The 17,417-nt window shown below is 33.9% G+C and overlaps 23 non-coding genes across 23 annotated transcripts; all 23 read left to right on the forward strand.

Annotated features, from left to right (window-relative positions):
• Window positions 1-2,499: 2,499 nt before the first annotated feature.
• TRNAT-AGU (transfer RNA threonine (anticodon AGU)) lies at window positions 2,500-2,572 on the forward strand. The gene has a single exon. It is a non-coding gene; the product is annotated as a tRNA-Thr (tRNA).
• Window positions 2,573-2,738: 166 nt separating this feature from the next.
• Window positions 2,739-2,811, forward strand: TRNAT-UGU (transfer RNA threonine (anticodon UGU)). Its single transcript has one exon. It is a non-coding gene; the product is annotated as a tRNA-Thr (tRNA).
• A 156-nt stretch (window positions 2,812-2,967) lies between these two features.
• On the forward strand, window positions 2,968-3,041 carry TRNAT-AGU (transfer RNA threonine (anticodon AGU)). Its single transcript has one exon. It is a non-coding gene; the product is annotated as a tRNA-Thr (tRNA).
• An 874-nt stretch (window positions 3,042-3,915) lies between these two features.
• Window positions 3,916-3,988, forward strand: TRNAT-AGU (transfer RNA threonine (anticodon AGU)). Its single transcript has one exon. It is a non-coding gene; the product is annotated as a tRNA-Thr (tRNA).
• A 626-nt stretch (window positions 3,989-4,614) lies between these two features.
• TRNAT-AGU (transfer RNA threonine (anticodon AGU)) lies at window positions 4,615-4,687 on the forward strand. The gene has a single exon. It is a non-coding gene; the product is annotated as a tRNA-Thr (tRNA).
• Window positions 4,688-6,031: 1,344 nt separating this feature from the next.
• Window positions 6,032-6,104, forward strand: TRNAT-AGU (transfer RNA threonine (anticodon AGU)). Its single transcript has one exon. It is a non-coding gene; the product is annotated as a tRNA-Thr (tRNA).
• Window positions 6,105-6,739: 635 nt separating this feature from the next.
• TRNAP-AGG (transfer RNA proline (anticodon AGG)) lies at window positions 6,740-6,812 on the forward strand. The gene has a single exon. It is a non-coding gene; the product is annotated as a tRNA-Pro (tRNA).
• Window positions 6,813-7,447: 635 nt separating this feature from the next.
• On the forward strand, window positions 7,448-7,520 carry TRNAT-AGU (transfer RNA threonine (anticodon AGU)). Its single transcript has one exon. It is a non-coding gene; the product is annotated as a tRNA-Thr (tRNA).
• A 1,343-nt stretch (window positions 7,521-8,863) lies between these two features.
• TRNAT-AGU (transfer RNA threonine (anticodon AGU)) lies at window positions 8,864-8,936 on the forward strand. Its single transcript has one exon. It is a non-coding gene; the product is annotated as a tRNA-Thr (tRNA).
• Window positions 8,937-9,571: 635 nt separating this feature from the next.
• TRNAI-AAU (transfer RNA isoleucine (anticodon AAU)) lies at window positions 9,572-9,644 on the forward strand. The gene has a single exon. It is a non-coding gene; the product is annotated as a tRNA-Ile (tRNA).
• Window positions 9,645-10,049: 405 nt separating this feature from the next.
• Window positions 10,050-10,122, forward strand: TRNAP-AGG (transfer RNA proline (anticodon AGG)). The gene has a single exon. It is a non-coding gene; the product is annotated as a tRNA-Pro (tRNA).
• Window positions 10,123-10,757: 635 nt separating this feature from the next.
• On the forward strand, window positions 10,758-10,830 carry TRNAT-AGU (transfer RNA threonine (anticodon AGU)). Its single transcript has one exon. It is a non-coding gene; the product is annotated as a tRNA-Thr (tRNA).
• Window positions 10,831-11,961: 1,131 nt separating this feature from the next.
• Window positions 11,962-12,034, forward strand: TRNAT-AGU (transfer RNA threonine (anticodon AGU)). The gene has a single exon. It is a non-coding gene; the product is annotated as a tRNA-Thr (tRNA).
• Window positions 12,035-12,200: 166 nt separating this feature from the next.
• Window positions 12,201-12,273, forward strand: TRNAT-AGU (transfer RNA threonine (anticodon AGU)). The gene has a single exon. It is a non-coding gene; the product is annotated as a tRNA-Thr (tRNA).
• Window positions 12,274-12,935: 662 nt separating this feature from the next.
• On the forward strand, window positions 12,936-13,008 carry TRNAT-AGU (transfer RNA threonine (anticodon AGU)). Its single transcript has one exon. It is a non-coding gene; the product is annotated as a tRNA-Thr (tRNA).
• A 166-nt stretch (window positions 13,009-13,174) lies between these two features.
• Window positions 13,175-13,247, forward strand: TRNAT-AGU (transfer RNA threonine (anticodon AGU)). Its single transcript has one exon. It is a non-coding gene; the product is annotated as a tRNA-Thr (tRNA).
• A 662-nt stretch (window positions 13,248-13,909) lies between these two features.
• On the forward strand, window positions 13,910-13,982 carry TRNAT-AGU (transfer RNA threonine (anticodon AGU)). The gene has a single exon. It is a non-coding gene; the product is annotated as a tRNA-Thr (tRNA).
• A 166-nt stretch (window positions 13,983-14,148) lies between these two features.
• Window positions 14,149-14,221, forward strand: TRNAT-AGU (transfer RNA threonine (anticodon AGU)). Its single transcript has one exon. It is a non-coding gene; the product is annotated as a tRNA-Thr (tRNA).
• Window positions 14,222-14,396: 175 nt separating this feature from the next.
• Window positions 14,397-14,469, forward strand: TRNAT-AGU (transfer RNA threonine (anticodon AGU)). The gene has a single exon. It is a non-coding gene; the product is annotated as a tRNA-Thr (tRNA).
• Window positions 14,470-14,856: 387 nt separating this feature from the next.
• Window positions 14,857-14,929, forward strand: TRNAT-AGU (transfer RNA threonine (anticodon AGU)). The gene has a single exon. It is a non-coding gene; the product is annotated as a tRNA-Thr (tRNA).
• Window positions 14,930-16,060: 1,131 nt separating this feature from the next.
• On the forward strand, window positions 16,061-16,133 carry TRNAT-AGU (transfer RNA threonine (anticodon AGU)). Its single transcript has one exon. It is a non-coding gene; the product is annotated as a tRNA-Thr (tRNA).
• A 166-nt stretch (window positions 16,134-16,299) lies between these two features.
• On the forward strand, window positions 16,300-16,372 carry TRNAT-AGU (transfer RNA threonine (anticodon AGU)). Its single transcript has one exon. It is a non-coding gene; the product is annotated as a tRNA-Thr (tRNA).
• Window positions 16,373-17,273: 901 nt separating this feature from the next.
• On the forward strand, window positions 17,274-17,346 carry TRNAT-AGU (transfer RNA threonine (anticodon AGU)). The gene has a single exon. It is a non-coding gene; the product is annotated as a tRNA-Thr (tRNA).
• The last annotated feature ends 71 nt before the right edge of the window (window positions 17,347-17,417 follow it).

Below are 17,417 nucleotides of genomic sequence, written 5' to 3' on the forward strand. Positions count from 1 at the left end.
CCGATATGTACCGATACCGATATTTTACCCGATCCTTCGATTAAACCGATATCAAACCGATTCCGATATGGCATCGGTATCGGCCCATGATTCTCGATCCAATTTCGGTACTTGAAACTATAAAACTGGCTTATCATACGAAAAACCCATTTTAGACACTAGTTACGTTATCCAAAAATAGATGAAAAACTGTGCTGTCTCAGAGTTTAGGTCTTATGGCGTCATCTACTCTCAACATAAGTATTTATTTTCTTCAAAAAATATCGGGTAGAAATATCGGTTCATTTTTAACCGATACCGATATATCGGTTAAGGCCAAATATCGGTACCGATACCGATATGGCATCGGTATCGGCCCATCTCTAGAATTTGTGAAGCTGGCTAATTTTTCAGTATTTTTAGCCACCTCGTTTGATGTACATCAAACGATGGGGGTATTACTTTGGCTTGGTCTGAAGAAGTATCGTTCGTTTTTTTTAAAGGAAGAGTGAAAAAGGGATTTTTGATTTTTCAAAGGGTGGGGATTATGATTTGTCTATAACAGTACAATGATACAACACACATGTTAATGATTGCATTTAGAGTGAAAAGGGATAAATTATGTTAAGGCGATATTTTTAATTAATTGGTGATTTTAAAGGGAAAGGCTTATGATCTATCTCTAACAGTACAACGCGGATGCACTGTGAAAATATTAATGAACAAATACCTCGCAAATACTAATCTCTGTAGTCTTTTATGAACACACAAATTAATCATATTGCCCTACAAAAAACGAAAATTTCATTCTCTCTATAAAATTTCTCACGCTTTAAGCCATGACTTTTCTAAGAATCCGAAATTTCTTTACAATAAAAAGTACGGGTTTTACACAAAGAAAGAACTCCAGTTGGGTGTTTTACCGAATTCTTCCTCTTTCAAACGCTTCTGGGCACAAGTTCATGTTTAAATTTATAAAATGCGATATGTATGTGTCGGCATAAGTTTATGTTGTAAAGTTAATTGAGCGTTATGCGTTTGATAATTTTAGCATTGCTAAAGGTAACTCATCGAGGGGATAATCACTATAACTAAACTTGCTCTTTCAAAACGTTCTGGGCAACCTACCATCTAGACCACAACCCGTTATCTAGACTACAACCTGCCATGTAGACCACAACCTGCTATCTAGTCCACATCCCGCCATCTAGACCACAACCAGTAATAATAAGCTAGAGCCTCGCGGACCCAGCCTTGAGGAACTCAAAAAAAATATTCTAAAACCTGAATCCCCCAGTGCTACTATAATAACAATGCAGTTTTTCAGATTAGGCAACGAGTTGTGACTGTGCATAAAGAAAAAACAAACAAACAACAAATCACTTTCTCAAATATATATATAAGATCAATAACCTGAAACGTGAAATTAAATTCCTGCTTAGCTTAGTCTATGAGATGACTTACCTTCTACAACGGTCAATTGGCATAGAAGTATCATTTTTAATCTTCAAGTTACGGTCTCTGAACATACATCTGTACAATACATCGAAGAAGTTTTCCGGTTTAGTCATGAAAGCTAGAGCGTCATCACTCTTTAGCACGTTGGAATCCTAGGAAAATGTTAAATAAATTGAAGAATTGCGAAACATATATCCGAAAACCTGAACATACAGTTTCGCCGCGTAAATATTTTGTCCTGTAGCACAGAATCCTCAATAAAATACTGAAAATCAGACCAGTAAAATAAAATATGCGTTTGTCATTTTTGGATGAGGTATGAGGATAACAGACTTTTGTATTTGGAAATTTGGTTTTTTTAAAACCTGTAGTACTCCACTCAAACCATCATTTAAGAAATGTAGCAGAAAAGAAGTTTTGAAGTAAGGTAGGATTAAAGTGTGGAGTTGTTATATTCAATTACAGATCCACAATGTGCTGTGGGATTAAAGTGTTAACAATAGACCCCTAAGGGGATTGAAATCGTTTTTATAATTAATTTCTTTGTTGTTTCTATTAAAGTACTACGGCTAAAAAACCTTAGTGCTCCTTGGAGCTATTAAAAACCTGTTTATAAAAAGAAATGATATTTCATGGATTTTATATTTTACTTTATTTTAAAATAATTTAAAATAAAGTAAAATATAAAGTCATGAAGTAGCACTTCTTTTTATAAACAAGTTTTTAATATATAATTTACCCATGTAACAAATTTGTCACATTTACGGTTATTGGAGCTAACAAAACATACAATATTGGTCTGATGAAACTAAATGACAATAAACCGATTATATTAATAGAGCGAATGGATACAAGCCCATCAGAAGAGTATATGAGTTCGATTCTCGCCGGAGCTTCGCTGTTATGTTACTTGAACTAGAGTTCGTAGCTATTAAATTTTGAAAAATTAAAAATAATAGTTGATTTAGATATGCATATATGCAATCAATAGTGTAAAAGTTCCGATGAGATAATTTAGTTAATTTACTGAAATATTCTGCATTCATATCGCTTCACAGCAAAGGCTCCGTGGCTTAGTGGTTAAAGCGCCTGTCTAGTAAACAGGAGATCATGAGTTCGATTCTCGTCGGAGCCTCGCTGTTATGTTACTTGAACTAGATTTCGTAGCTGTTAAATTTATAAAAATTAAAAATAATATTTGATTTAGATATGCATTTATGCAAAAAATAGAGTAAAAGTTCCGATGAGATAATTTAGTTAAATTTCTGGAATATTCAGAATTTATATCGCTTCAAAGCAATGGCTCCGTGGCTTATTGGTTAAAGCGCCTGTCTTGTAAACAGGAGATCATGAGTTCGATTCTCGTCGGAGCCTCGCTGTTATGTTACGTGATCTAGATTTCAAAGCTATCAAATTTTGAAAAATTAAAAATAATAGTTGATTTAGATATGCATCTATGCAAACAATAGTGTAAAAGTTCCGATGAGATAATTTACTGAAATATTCAGAATTCATATCGCTTCAAAGCAAGGCTTTCGTGGCTTAGTGGTTAAAGCGCCTGTCTAGTAAACAGGAGATCATGAGTTCGATTCTCGTCGGAGCCTCGCTGTTATGTTACTTGAACTAGATTTCGTAGCTGTTAAATTTATAAAAATTTAAAATAATAGTTGATTTAGATATGCATTTATGCAAACAATAGACTAAAAGTTCCGATGAGATAATTTAGTTAAATTACTGGAATATTCAGAATTCATATCGCTTCAGAGCAATGGCTCCGTGGCTTATTGGTTAAAGCGCCTGTCTAGTAAACAGGGGATCATGATTTCGATACTCGTCGGAGCCTCGCTGTTATGTTACTTGAACTAGATTTCGTAGGTGTTAAACTTTGAAAAATTAAAAATAATAGTTGATTTAGATATGCATTTTTGCAAACAATAGAGTAAAAGTTCCGATGAGATAATTTAATTAAATTACTGAAATTACTGAAATATTCTGCATTCATATCGCTTCACAGCAAAGGCTGCGTAGCTAAGTGGTTATAGCACCTGTCTAGTAAACAGGAGATCATGAGTTCGATTCTCGTCGGAGCCTCACTTTTATGTTACTTGAACTAGATTTCGTAGCTGTTAAATTTTGAAAAATTAAAAATAATAGTTGATTTAGATATGCATATATGCAATCAATAGTGTAAAAGTTCCGATGAGATAATTTACTGAAATATTCAGAATTCATATCGCTTCAAAGCAAGGCCTTCGTGGCTTAGTGGTTATAGCACCAGTCTAGTAAACAGGAGAACATGAGTTCGATTCTCGTCGGAGCCTCGCTGTTATGTTACTTGAACTAGATTTCGTAGCCGTTAAATTTATAAAAATTAAAAATAATAGTTGATTTAGATATGCATTTATGCAAACAATAGTGTAAAAGTTCCGATGAGATAATTTACTGAAATATTCAGAATTCATATCGCTTCACAGCAAAGGCTGCGTAGCTTAGTGGTTATAGCACCTGTCTAGTAAACAGGAGATCATGAGTTCGATTCTCGTCGGAGCCTCACTTTTATGTTACTTGAACTAGATTTCGTAGCTGTTAAATTTTGAAAAATTAAAAATAATAGTTGATTTAGATGAGCATTTATGCAAACAATAGTGTAAAATTTCCGATGAGATAATTTACTGGAATATTCAGAATTCATATCGCTTCAAAGCAATGGCTCCGTGGCTTATTGGTTAAAGCGCCTGTCTAGTAAACAGGAGATCATGAGTTCGGTTCTCGTCGGAGCCTCGCTGTTATGTTACTTGAACTAGATTTCGAAGCTGTTAAATTTATAAAAATTAAAAATAATAGTTGATTTAGATATGCATTTATGCAAACAATAGAGAAAAAGTTCCGATGAGATAATTTAGTTAATTTACTGAAATATTCAGAATTCATATCGCTTCAAAGCAAGGCCTTCGTGGCTTAGTGGTTATAGCACCTGTCTAGTAAACAGGAGAACATGAGTTCGATTCTCGTCGGAGCCTCGCTGTTATGTTACTTGAACTAGATTTCGTAGCCGTTAAATTTATAAAAATTAAAAATAATAGTTGATTTAGATATGCATTTATGCAAACTATAGTGTGAAAGTTCCGATGAGATAATTTACTGAAATATTCAGAATTCATATCGCTTCACAGCAAAGGCTGCGTAGCTTAGTGGTTATAGCACCTGTCTAGTAAACAGGAGATCATGAGTTCGATTCTCGTCGGAGCCTCACTTTTATGTTACTTGAACTAGATTTCGTAGCTGTTAAATTTTGAAAAATTAAAAATAATAGTTGATTTAGATGAGCATTTATGCAAACAATAGTGTAAAATTTCCGATGAGATAATTTACTGAAATATTCAGAATTCATATCGCTTCAAAGCAAGGCCTTCGTGGCTTAGTGGTTAAAGCGCCTGTCTAGTAAACAGGAGATCATGAGTTCGATTCTCGTCGGAGCCTCGCTGTTATGTTACTTGAACTAGATTTCGTAGGTGTTAAACTTTGAAAAATTAAAAATAATAGTTGATTTAGATATGCATTTTTGCAAATAAATAGAGTAAAAGTTCCGATGAGATAATTTAATTAAAATACTGAAATTACTAAAATATTCTGCATTCATATCGCTTCACAGCAAAGGCTGCGTAGCTTAGTGTTTATAGCACCTGTCTAGTAAACAGGAAATCATGAGTTCGATTCTCGTCGGAGCCTCACTTTTATGTTACTTGAACTAGATTTCGTAGCTGTTACATTTTGAAAAATTAAAAATAATAGTTGATTTAGATGAGCATAAATGCAAACAATAGTGTAAAAGTTCCGATGAGATAATTTACTGAAATATTCAGAATTCATATCGCTTCAAAGCAAGGCCTTCGTGGCTTAGTGGTTATAGCACCTGTCTAGTAAACAGGAGAACATGAGTTCGATTCTCGTCGGAGCCTCGCTGTTATGTTACTTGAACTAGATTTCGTAGCCGTTAAATTTATAAAAATTAAAAATAATAGTTGATTTAGATATGCATTTATACAAACAATAGAGTAAAAGTTCCGATGAGATAATTTAGTTAAATTACTGGAATATTCAGAATTCATATCGCATCAAAGCAAGGCCTCCGTGGCTTTTTGGTTAAAGCGCCTGTCTTGTAAACAGGAGATCATGAGTTCGATTCTCGTCGGAGCCTCGCTGTTATGTTACTTGAACTAGAGTTCGTAGCTATTAAATTTTGAAAAATTAAAAATAATAGTTGATTTAAATACGGATTTATGCAAACAATAGAGTAAAAGTTCCGATGAGATAATTTAGTACAATTACTGGAATATTCAGAATTCATATCGCTTCAAAGCAATGGCTCCGTGGCTTATTGGTTAAAGCGCCTGTCTAGTAAACAGGAGATCATGAGTTCGGTTCTCGTCGGAGCCTCGCTGTTATGTTACTTGAACTAGATTTCGTAGCTGTTAAATTTATAAGAATTAAAAATAATAGTTGGTTTAGATATGCATTTATGCAAACAATAGTGTAAAAGTTCCGATGAGATAATTTACTGAAATATTCAGAATTCATATCGCTTCACAGCAAAGGCTGCGTAGCTTAGTGGTTATAGCACCTGTCTAGTAAACAGGAGATCATGAGTTCGATTCTCGTCGGAGCCTCACTTTTATGTTACTTGAACTAGATTTCGTAGCTGTTAAATTTTGAAAAATTAAAAATAATAGTTGATTTAGATGAGCATTTATGCAAACAATAGTGTAAAAGTTCCGATGAGATAATTTACTGAAATATTCAGAATTCACATCGCTTCAAAGCAAGGCCTTCGTGGCTTAGTGGTTAAAGCGCCTGTCTAGTAAACAGGAGATCATGAGTTCGATTCTCGTCGGAGCCTCGCTGTTATGTTACTTGAACTAGATTTCGTAGCTGTTAAATTTATAAAAATTAAAAATAATAGTTGATTTAGATATGCATTTATGCAAACAATAGAGAAAAAGTTCCGATGAGATAATTTAGTTAATTTACTGGAATATTCAGAATTCATATCGCTTCAAAGCAATGGCTCCGTGGCTTATTGGTTAAAGCGCCTGTCTTGTAAACAGGAGATCATGAGTTCGGTTCTCGTCGGAGCCTCGCTGTTATGCTACTTGAACTAGAGTTCGTAGCTATTAAATTTTGAAAAATTAAAAATAATAGTTGATTAAGATATGCATTTATGCAAACAACAGAGAAAAAGTTCCGATGAGATAATTTAGTTAAATTACTGGAATATTCAGCATTCATATCGCTTCAAAGCAAGGGCTTCGTGGCTTAGTGGTTAAAGCGCCTTTCTAGGAAACAGGAGATCATGAGTTCGATTCTCGTCGGAGCCTCGCTGTTATGTTACTTGAACTAGATTTCGTAGGTGTTAAACTTTGAAAAATTAAAAATAATAGTTGATTTAGATATGCATTTTTGCAAACAATAGAGTAAAAGTTCCGATGAGATAATTTAATTAAATTACTGAAATTACTGAAATATTCTGCATTCATATCGCTTCACAGCAAAGGCTGCGTAGCTTAGTGGTTATAGCACCTGTCTAGTAAACAGGAAACCATGAGTTCGATTCTCGTCGGAGCCTCACTTTTATGTTACTTGAACTAGATTTCGTAGCTGTTAAATTTTGAAAAATTAAAAATAATAGTTGATTTAGATGAGCATAAATGCAAACAATAGTGTAAAAGTTCCGATGAGATAATTTACTGAAATATTCAGAATTCATATCGCTTCAAAGCAAGGCCTTCGTGGCTTAGTGGTTATAGCACCTGTCTAGTAAACAGGAGAACATGAGTTCGATTCTCGTCGGAGCCTCGCTGTTATGTTACTTGAACTAGATTTCGTAGCCGTTAAATTTATAAAAATTAAAAATAATAGTTGATTTAGATATGCATTTATGCAAACAATAGTGTAAAAGTTCCGATGAGATAATTTACTGAAATATTCAGAATTCATATCGCTTCACAGCAAAGGCTGCGTAGCTTAGTGGTTATAGCACCTGTCTAGTAAACAGGAGATCATGAGTTCGATTCTCGTCGGAGCCTCACTTTCATGTTACTTGAACTAGATTTCGTAGCTGTTAAATTTTGAAAAATTAAAAATAATAGTTGATTTAGATGAGCATTTATGCAAACAATAGTGTAAAATTTCCGATGAGATAATTTACTGAAATATTCAGAATTCATATCGCTTCAAAGCAAGGCCTTCGTGGCTTAGTGGTTAAAGCGCCTGTCTAGTAAACAGGAGATCATGAGTTCGATTCTCGTCGGAGCCTCGCTGTTATGTTACTTGAACTAGATTTCGTAGGTGTTAAACTTTGAAAAATTAAAAATAATAGTTGATTTAGATATGCATTTTTGCAAACAATAGAGTAAAAGTTCCGATGAGATAATTTAATTAAAATACTGAAATTACTGAAATATTCTGCATTCATATCGCTTCACAGCAAAGGCTGCGTAGCTTAGTGGTTATAGCACCTGTCTAGTAAACAGGAAATCATGAGTTCGATTCTCGTCGGAGCCTCACTTTTATGTTACTTGAACTAGATTTCGTAGCTGTTAAATTTTGAAAAATTAAAAATAATAGTTGATTTAGATGAGCATAAATGCAAACAATAGTGTAAAAGTTCCGATGAGATAATTTACTGAAATATTCAGAATTCATATCGCTTCAAAGCAAGGCCTTCGTGGCTTAGTGGTTATAGCACCTGTCTAGTAAACAGGAGAACATGAGTTCGATTCTCGTCGGAGCCTCGCTGTTATGTTACTTGAACTAGATTTCGTAGCCGTTAAATTTATAAAAATTAAAAATAATAGTTGATTTAGATATGCATTTATACAAACAATAGAGTAAAAGTTCCGATGAGATAATTTAGTTAAATTACTGGAATATTCAGAATTCATATCGCATCAAAGCAAGGGCTCCGTGGCTTTTTGGTTAAAGCGCCTGTCTTGTAAACAGGAGATCATGAGTTCGATTCTCGTCGGAGCCTCGCTGTTATGTTACTTGAACTAGAGTTCGTAGCTATTAAATTTTGAAAAATTAAAAATAATAGTTGATTTAAATACGGATTTATGCAAACAATAGAGTAAAAGTTCCGATGAGATAATTTAGTACAATTACTGGAATATTCAGAATTCATATCGCTTCAAAGCAATGGCTCCGTGGCTTATTGGTTAAAGCGCCTGTCTAGTAAACAGGAGATCATGAGTTCGGTTCTCGTCGGAGCCTCGCTGTTATGTTACTTGAACTAGATTTCGTAGCTGTTAAATTTATAAGAATTAAAAATAATAGTTGATTTAAATATGCATTTATGCAAACAATAGTGTAAAAGTTCCGATGAGATAATTTACTGAAATATTCAGAATTCATATCGCTTCCCAGCAAAGGCTGCGTAGCTTAGTGGTTATAGCACCTGTCTAGTAAACAGGAGATCATGAGTTCGATTCTCGTCGGAGCCTCACTTTTATGTTACTTGAACTAGATTTCGTAGCTGTTAAATTTTGAAAAATTAAAAATAATAGTTGATTTAGATGAGCATTTATGCAAACAATAGTGTAAAAGTTCCGATGAGATAATTTACTGAAATATTCAGAATTCATATCGCTTCAAAGCAAGGCCTTCGTGGCTTAGTGGTTAAAGCGCCTGTCTAGTAAACAGGAGATCATGAGTTCGATTCTCGTCGGAGCCTCGCTGTTATGTTACTTGAACTAGATTTCGTAGCTGTTAAATTTATAAAAATTAAAAATAATAGTTGATTTAGATATGCATTTATGCAAACAATAGAGAAAAAGTTCCGATGAGATAATTTAGTTAATTTACTGGAATATTCAGAATTCATATCGCTTCAAAGCAATGGCTCCGTGGCTTATTGGTTAAAGCGCCTGTCTTGTAAACAGGAGATCATGAGTTCGGTTCTCGTCGGAGCCTCGCTGTTATGCTACTTGAACTAGAGTTCGTAGCTATTAAATTTTGAAAAATTAAAAATAATAGTTGATTTAGATATGCAAATATGCAATCAATAGTGTAAAAGTTCCGATGAGATAATTTAGTTAGTTTACTGAAATATTCTGCATTCATATCGCTTCACAGCAAAGGCTCCGTGGCTTAGTGGTTAAAGCGCCTGTCTAATAAACAGGAGATCATGAGTTCGATTCTCGTCGGAGCCTCGCTGTTATGTTACTGGAACTAGATTTCGTAGCTGTTAAATTTTGAAAAATTAAAAATAATTGTTGATTTAGATACGCACTTATGCAAACAATAGAGTAAAAGTTCCGATGAGATAATTTAGTTAAATTACTGGAATATTCAGAATTCATATCGCTTCAAAGCAATGGCTCCGTGGCTTATTGGTTAAAGGGCCTGTCTAGTAAACAGGAGATCATGAGTTCGATTCTCGTCGGAGCCTCGCTGTTATGTTACTTGAACTAGATTTCGTAGCCGTTAAATTTATAAAAATTAAAAATAATAGTTGATTAAGATATGCATTTATGCAAACAATAGAGAAAAAGTTCCGATGAGATAATTTAGTTAAATTACTGGAATATTCAGCATTCATATCGCTTCAAAGCAAGGGCTTCGTGGCTTAGTGGTTAAAGCGCCTTTCTAGGAAACAGGAGATCATGAGTTCGATTCTCGTCGGAGCCTCGCTGTTATGTTACTTGAACTAGATTTCGTAGGTGTTAAACTTTGAAAAATTAAAAATAATAGTTGATTTAGATATGCATTTTTGCAAACAATAGAGTAAAAGTTCCGATGAGATAATTTAATTAAATTACTGAAATTACTGAAATATTCTGCATTCATATCGCTTCACAGCAAAGGCTGCGTAGCTTAGTGGTTATAGCACCTGTCTAGTAAACAGGAAACCATGAGTTCGATTCTCGTCGGAGCCTCACTTTTATGTTACTTGAACTAGATTTCGTAGCTGTTAAATTTTGAAAAATTAAAAATAATAGTTGATTTAGATGAGCATAAATGCAAACAATAGTGTAAAAGTTCCGATGAGATAATTTACTGAAATATTCAGAATTCATATCGCTTCAAAGCAAGGCCTTCGTGGCTTAGTGGTTATAGCACCTGTCTAGTAAACAGGAGAACATGAGTTCGATTCTCGTCGGAGCCTCGCTGTTATGTTACTTGAACTAGATTTCGTAGCCGTTAAATTTATAAAAATTAAAAATAATAGTTGATTTAGATATGCATTTATGCAAACAATAGTGTAAAAGTTCCGATGAGATAATTTACTGAAATATTCAGAATTCATATCGCTTCACAGCAAAGGCTGCGTAGCTTAGTGGTTATAGCACCTGTCTAGTAAACAGGAGATCATGAGTTCGATTCTCGTCGGAGCCTCACTTTTATGTTACTTGAACTAGATTTCGTAGCTGTTAAATTTTGAAAAATTAAAAATAATAGTTGATTTAGATGAGCATTTATGCAAACAATAGTGTAAAAGTTCCGATGAGATAATTTACTGAAATATTCAGAATTCATATCGCTTCAAAGCAAGGCCTTCGTGGCTTAGTGGTTAAAGCGCCTGTCTAGTAAACAGGAGATCATGAGTTCGATTCTCGTCGGAGCCTCGCTGTTATGTTACTTGAACTAGATTTCGTAGCTGTTAAATTTTGAAAAATTAAAAATAATAGTTGATTTAAATACGGATTTATGCAAACAATAGAGTAAAAGTTCCGATGAGATAATTTAGTACAATTACTGGAATATTCAGAATTCATATCGCTTCAAAGCAATGGCTCCGTGGCTGATTGGTTAAAGCGCCTGTCTAGTAAACAGGAAATCATGAGTTCGGTTCTCGTCGGAGCCTCGCTGTTATGTTACTTGAACTAGATTTCGTAGCTATTAAATTTTGAAAAATTAATAATAATAGTTGATTTAGATATGCATATATGCAAACAATAGTGTAAAAGTTCCGATGAGATAATTTAGTTAAATTACGAAAATTACTGAAATATTCTGCATTCATATTGCTTCACAGCAAAGGCTCCGTAGCTTAGTGGTTATAGCACCTGTCTAGTAAACAGGGAATCATGAATTCGATTCTCGTCGGAGCCTCGCTGTTATGTTACTTGAACTAGATTTCGTAGCTGTTAAATTTTGAAAAATTAAAAATAATAGTTGATTTAAATACGGATTTATGCAAACAATAGAGTAAAAGTTCCGATGAGATAATTTAGTACAATTACTGGAATATTCAGAATTCATATCGCTTCAAAGCAATGGCTCCGTGGCTGATTGGTTAAAGTGCCTGTCTAGTAAACAGGAAATCATGAGATCGGTTCTCGTCGGAGCCTCGCTGTTATGTTACTTGAACTAGATTTCGTAGCTATTAAATTTTGAAAAGTTAATAATAATAGTTGATTTAGATATGCATATATGCAAACAATAGTGTAAAAGTTCCGATGAGATAATTTAGTTAAATTACGAAAATTACTGAAATATTCTGCATTCATATTGCTTCACAGCAAAGGCTCCGTAGCTTAGTGGTTATAGCACCTGTCTAGTAAACAGGGAATCATGAGTTCGATTCTCGTCGGAGCCTCCCTGTTATGTTACTTGAACTAGATTTCGTTGCTGTTAAATTTATAAAAATTAAAAATAATAGTTGATTTAGATATGCATATATGCAATCAATAGTGTAAAAGTTCCGATGAGAAAATTTAGTTAATTTACTGAAATATTCTGCATTCATATCGCTTCACAGCAAAGGCTCCGTGGCTTAGTGGTTAAAGCGCCTGTTTAGTAAACAGGAGATCGTGAGATCGATTCTCGTCGGAGCCTCGCTGTTATGTTACTTGAACTAGATTTTGTAGCTGTTAAATTTTGAAAAATTAAAAATAATAGTTGATTTAGATATGCATTTTTGCAAACAATAGAGTAAAAGTTCCGATGAGATAATTTAGTTAAATTACGAAAATTACTGAAATATTCTGCATTCATATTGCTTCACAGCAAAGGCTCCGTAGCTTAGTGGTTATAGCACCTGTCTAGTAAACAGGGAATCATTAGTTATATTCTCGTCGGAGCCTCGCTGTTATGTTACTTGAACTAGATTTCGTAGCTGTTAAATTTTGAAAAATTAAAAATAATAGTTGATTTAAATACGGATTTATGCAAACAATAGAGTAAAAGTTCCGATGAGATAATTTAGTACAATTACTGGAATATTCAGAATTCATATCGCTTCAAAGCAATGGCTCCGTGGCTGATTGGTTAAAGTGCCTGTCTAGTAAACAGGAAATCATGAGATCGGTTCTCGTCGGAGCCTCGCTGTTATGTTACTTGAACTAGATTTCGTAGCTATTAAATTTTGAAAAGTTAATAATAATAGTTGATTTAGATATGCATATATGCAAACAATAGTGTAAAAGTTCCGATGAGATAATTTAGTTAAATTACGAAAATTACTGAAATATTCTGCATTCATATTGCTTCACAGCAAAGGCTCCGTAGCTTAGTGGTTATAGCACCTGTCTAGTAAACAGGGAATCATGAGTTCGATTCTCGTCGGAGCCTCGCTGTTATGTTACTTGAACTAGATTTCGTTGCTGTTAAATTTATAAAAATTAAAAATAATAGTTGATTTAGATATGCATATATGCAATCAATAGTGTAAAAGTTCCGATGAGAAAATTTAGTTAATTTACTGAAATATTCTGCATTCATATCGCTTCACAGCAAAGGCTCCGTGGCTTAGTGGTTAAAGCGCCTGTTTAGTAAACAGGAGATCGTGAGATCGATTCTCGTCGGAGCCTCGCTGTTATGTTACTTGAACTAGATTTTGTAGCTGTTAAATTTTGAAAAATTAAAAATAATAGTTGATTTAGATATGCATTTTTGCAAACAATAGAGTAAAAGTTCCGATGAGATAATTTAGTTAAATTACGAAAATTACTGAAATATTCTGCATTCATATTGCTTCACAGCAAAGGCTCCGTAGCTTAGTGGTTATAGCACCTGTCTAGTAAACAGGGAATCATGAGTTATATTCTCGTCGGAGCCTCGCTGTTATGTTACTTGAACTAGATTTCGTAGCTGTTAAATTTTGAAAAATTAAAAATAATAGTTGATTTAAATTCGGATTTATGCAAACAATAGAGTAAAAGTTCCGATGAGATAATTTAGTACAATTACTGGAATATTCAGAATTCATATCGCTTCAAAGCAATGGCTCCGTGGCTGATTGGTTAAAGCGCCTGTCTAGTAAACAGGAAATCATGAGTTCGGTTCTCGTCGGAGCCTCGCTGTTATGTTACTTGAACTAGATTTCGTAGCTATTAAATTTTGAAAAATTAATAATAATAGTTGATTTAGATATGCATATATGCAAACAATAGTGTAAAAGTTCCGATGAGATAATTTAGTTAAATTACGAAAATTACTGAAATATTCTGCATTCATATTGCTTCACAGCAAAGGCTCCGTAGCTTAGTGGTTATAGCACCTGTCTAGTAAACAGGGAATCATGAGTTCGATTCTCGTCGGAGCCTCTCTGTTATGTTACTTGAACTAGATTTCGTTGCTGTAAAATTTATAAAAATTAAAAATAATAGTTGATTTAGATATGCATATATGCAATCAATAGTGTAAAAGTTCCGATGAGAAAATTTAGTTAATTTACTGAAATATTCTGCATTCATATCGCTTCACAGCAAAGGCTCCGTGGCTTAGTGGTTAAAGCGCCTGTTTAGTAAACAGGAGATCGTGAGATCGATTCTCGTCGGAGCCTCGCTGTTATGTTACTTGAACTAGATTTCGTAGCTGTTAAATTTTGAAAAATTAAAAATAATAGTTGATTTAGATATGCATTTTTGCAAACAATAGAGTAAAAGTTCCGATGAGATAATTTAGTTAAATTACGAAAATTACTGAAATATTCTGCATTCATATTGCTTCACAGCAAAGGCTCCGTAGCTTAGTGGTTATAGCACCTGTCTAGTAAACAGGGAATCATGAGTTCGATTCTCGTCGGAGCCTCGCTGTTATGTTACTTGAACTAGATTTCGTAGCTGTTAAATTTTGAAAAATTAAAAATAATAGTTGATTTAGATGAGCATAAATGCAAACAATAGTGTAAAAGTTCCGATGAGATAATTTACTGAAATATTCAGAATTCATATCGCTTCAAAGCAAGGCCTTCGTGGCTTAGTGGTTATAGCACCTGTCTAGTAAACAGGAGAACATGAGTTCGATTCTCGTCGGAGCCTCGCTGTTATGTTACTTGAACTAGATTTCGTAGCCGTTAAATTTATAAAAATTAAAAATAATAGTTGATTTAGATATGCATTTATGCAAACAATAGTGTAAAAGTTCCGATGAGATAATTTACTGAAATATTCAGAATTCATATCGCTTCACAGCAAAGGCTGCGTAGCTTAGTGGTTATAGCACCTGTCTAGTAAACAGGAGATCATGAGTTCGATTCTCGTCGGAGCCTCACTTTTATGTTACTTGAACTAGATTTCGTAGCTGTTAAATTTTGAAAAATTAAAAATAATAGTTGATTTAGATGAGCATTTATGCAAACAATAGTGTAAAAGTTCCGATGAGATAATTTACTGAAATATTCAGAATTCATATCGCTTCAAAGCAAGGCCTTCGTGGCTTAGTGGTTAAAGCGCCTGTCTAGTAAACAGGAGATCATGAGTTCGATTCTCGTCGGAGCCTCGCTGTTATGTTACTTGAACTAGATTTCGTAGCTGTTAAATTTTGAAAAATTAAAAATAATAGTTGATTTAAATACGGATTTATGCAAACAATAGAGTAAAAGTTCCGATGAGATAATTTAGTACAATTACTGGAATATTCAGAATTCATATCGCTTCAAAGCAATGGCTCCGTGGCTGATTGGTTAAAGCGCCTGTCTAGTAAACAGGAAATCATGAGTTCGGTTCTCGTCGGAGCCTCGCTGTTATGTTACTTGAACTAGATTTCGTAGCTATTAAATTTTGAAAAATTAATAATAATAGTTGATTTAGATATGCATATATGCAAACAATAGTGTAAAAGTTCCGATGAGATAATTTAGTTAAATTACGAAAATTACTGAAATATTCTGCATTCATATTGCTTCACAGCAAAGGCTCCGTAGCTTAGTGGTTATAGCACCTGTCTAGTAAACAGGGAATCATGAATTCGATTCTCGTCGGAGCCTCGCTGTTATGTTACTTGAACTAGATTTCGTAGCTGTTAAATTTTGAAAAATTAAAAATAATAGTTGATTTAAATACGGATTTATGCAAACAATAGAGTAAAAGTTCCGATGAGATAATTTAGTACAATTACTGGAATATTCAGAATTCATATCGCTTCAAAGCAATGGCTCCGTGGCTGATTGGTTAAAGTGCCTGTCTAGTAAACAGGAAATCATGAGATCGGTTCTCGTCGGAGCCTCGCTGTTATGTTACTTGAACTAGATTTCGTAGCTATTAAATTTTGAAAAGTTAATAATAATAGTTGATTTAGATATGCATATATGCAAACAATAGTGTAAAAGTTCCGATGAGATAATTTAGTTAAATTACGAAAATTACTGAAATATTCTGCATTCATATTGCTTCACAGCAAAGGCTCCGTAGCTTAGTGGTTATAGCACCTGTCTAGTAAACAGGGAATCATGAGTTCGATTCTCGTCGGAGCCTCCCTGTTATGTTACTTGAACTAGATTTCGTTGCTGTTAAATTTATAAAAATTAAAAATAATAGTTGATTTAGATATGCATATATGCAATCAATAGTGTAAAAGTTCCGATGAGAAAATTTAGTTAATTTACTGAAATATTCTGCATTCATATCGCTTCACAGCAAAGGCTCCGTGGCTTAGTGGTTAAAGCGCCTGTTTAGTAAACAGGAGATCGTGAGATCGATTCTCGTCGGAGCCTCGCTGTTATGTTACTTGAACTAGATTTTGTAGCTGTTAAATTTTGAAAAATTAAAAATAATAGTTGATTTAGATATGCATTTTTGCAAACAATAGAGTAAAAGTTCCGATGAGATAATTTAGTTAAATTACGAAAATTACTGAAATATTCTGCATTCATATTGCTTCACAGCAAAGGCTCCGTAGCTTAGTGGTTATAGCACCTGTCTAGTAAACAGGGAATCATTAGTTATATTCTCGTCGGAGCCTCGCTGTTATGTTACTTGAACTAGATTTCGTAGCTGTTAAATTTTGAAAAATTAAAAATAATAGTTGATTTAAATACGGATTTATGCAAACAATAGAGTAAAAGTTCCGATGAGATAATTTAGTACAATTACTGGAATATTCAGAATTCATATCGCTTCAAAGCAATGGCTCCGTGGCTGATTGGTTAAAGTGCCTGTCTAGTAAACAGGAAATCATGAGATCGGTTCTCGTCGGAGCCTCGCTGTTATGTTACTTGAACTAGATTTCGTAGCTATTAAATTTTGAAAAGTTAATAATAATAGTTGATTTAGATATGCATATATGCAAACAATAGTGTAAAAGTTCCGATGAGATAATTTAGTTAAATTACGAAAATTACTGAAATATTCTGCATTCATATTGCTTCACAGCAAAGGCTCCGTAGCTTAGTGGTTATAGCACCTGTCTAGTAAACAGGGAATAATGAGTTCGATTCTCGTCGGAGCCTCGCTGTTATGTTACTTGAACTAGATTTCGTTGCTGTTAAATTTATAAAAATTAAAAATAATAGTTGATTTAGATATGCATATATGCAATCAATAGTGTAAAAGTTCCGATGAGAAAATTTAGTTAATTTACTGAAATATTCTGCATTCATATCGCTTCACAGCAAAGGCTCCGTGGCTTAGTGGTTAAAGCGCCTGTTTAGTAAACAGGAGATCGTGAGATCGATTCTCGTCGGAGCCTCGCTGTTATGTTACTTGAACTAGATTTTGTAGCTGTTAAATTTTGAAAAATTAAAAATAATAGTTGATTTA

The sequence above is a fragment of the Phalangium opilio genome, unplaced genomic scaffold (assembly GCF_054372755.1).
Source record: "Phalangium opilio isolate 3A_F unplaced genomic scaffold, DU_Popi_V2 ptg000092l_1, whole genome shotgun sequence".
Taxonomy (NCBI): Eukaryota; Metazoa; Arthropoda; class Arachnida; order Opiliones; family Phalangiidae; genus Phalangium; species Phalangium opilio.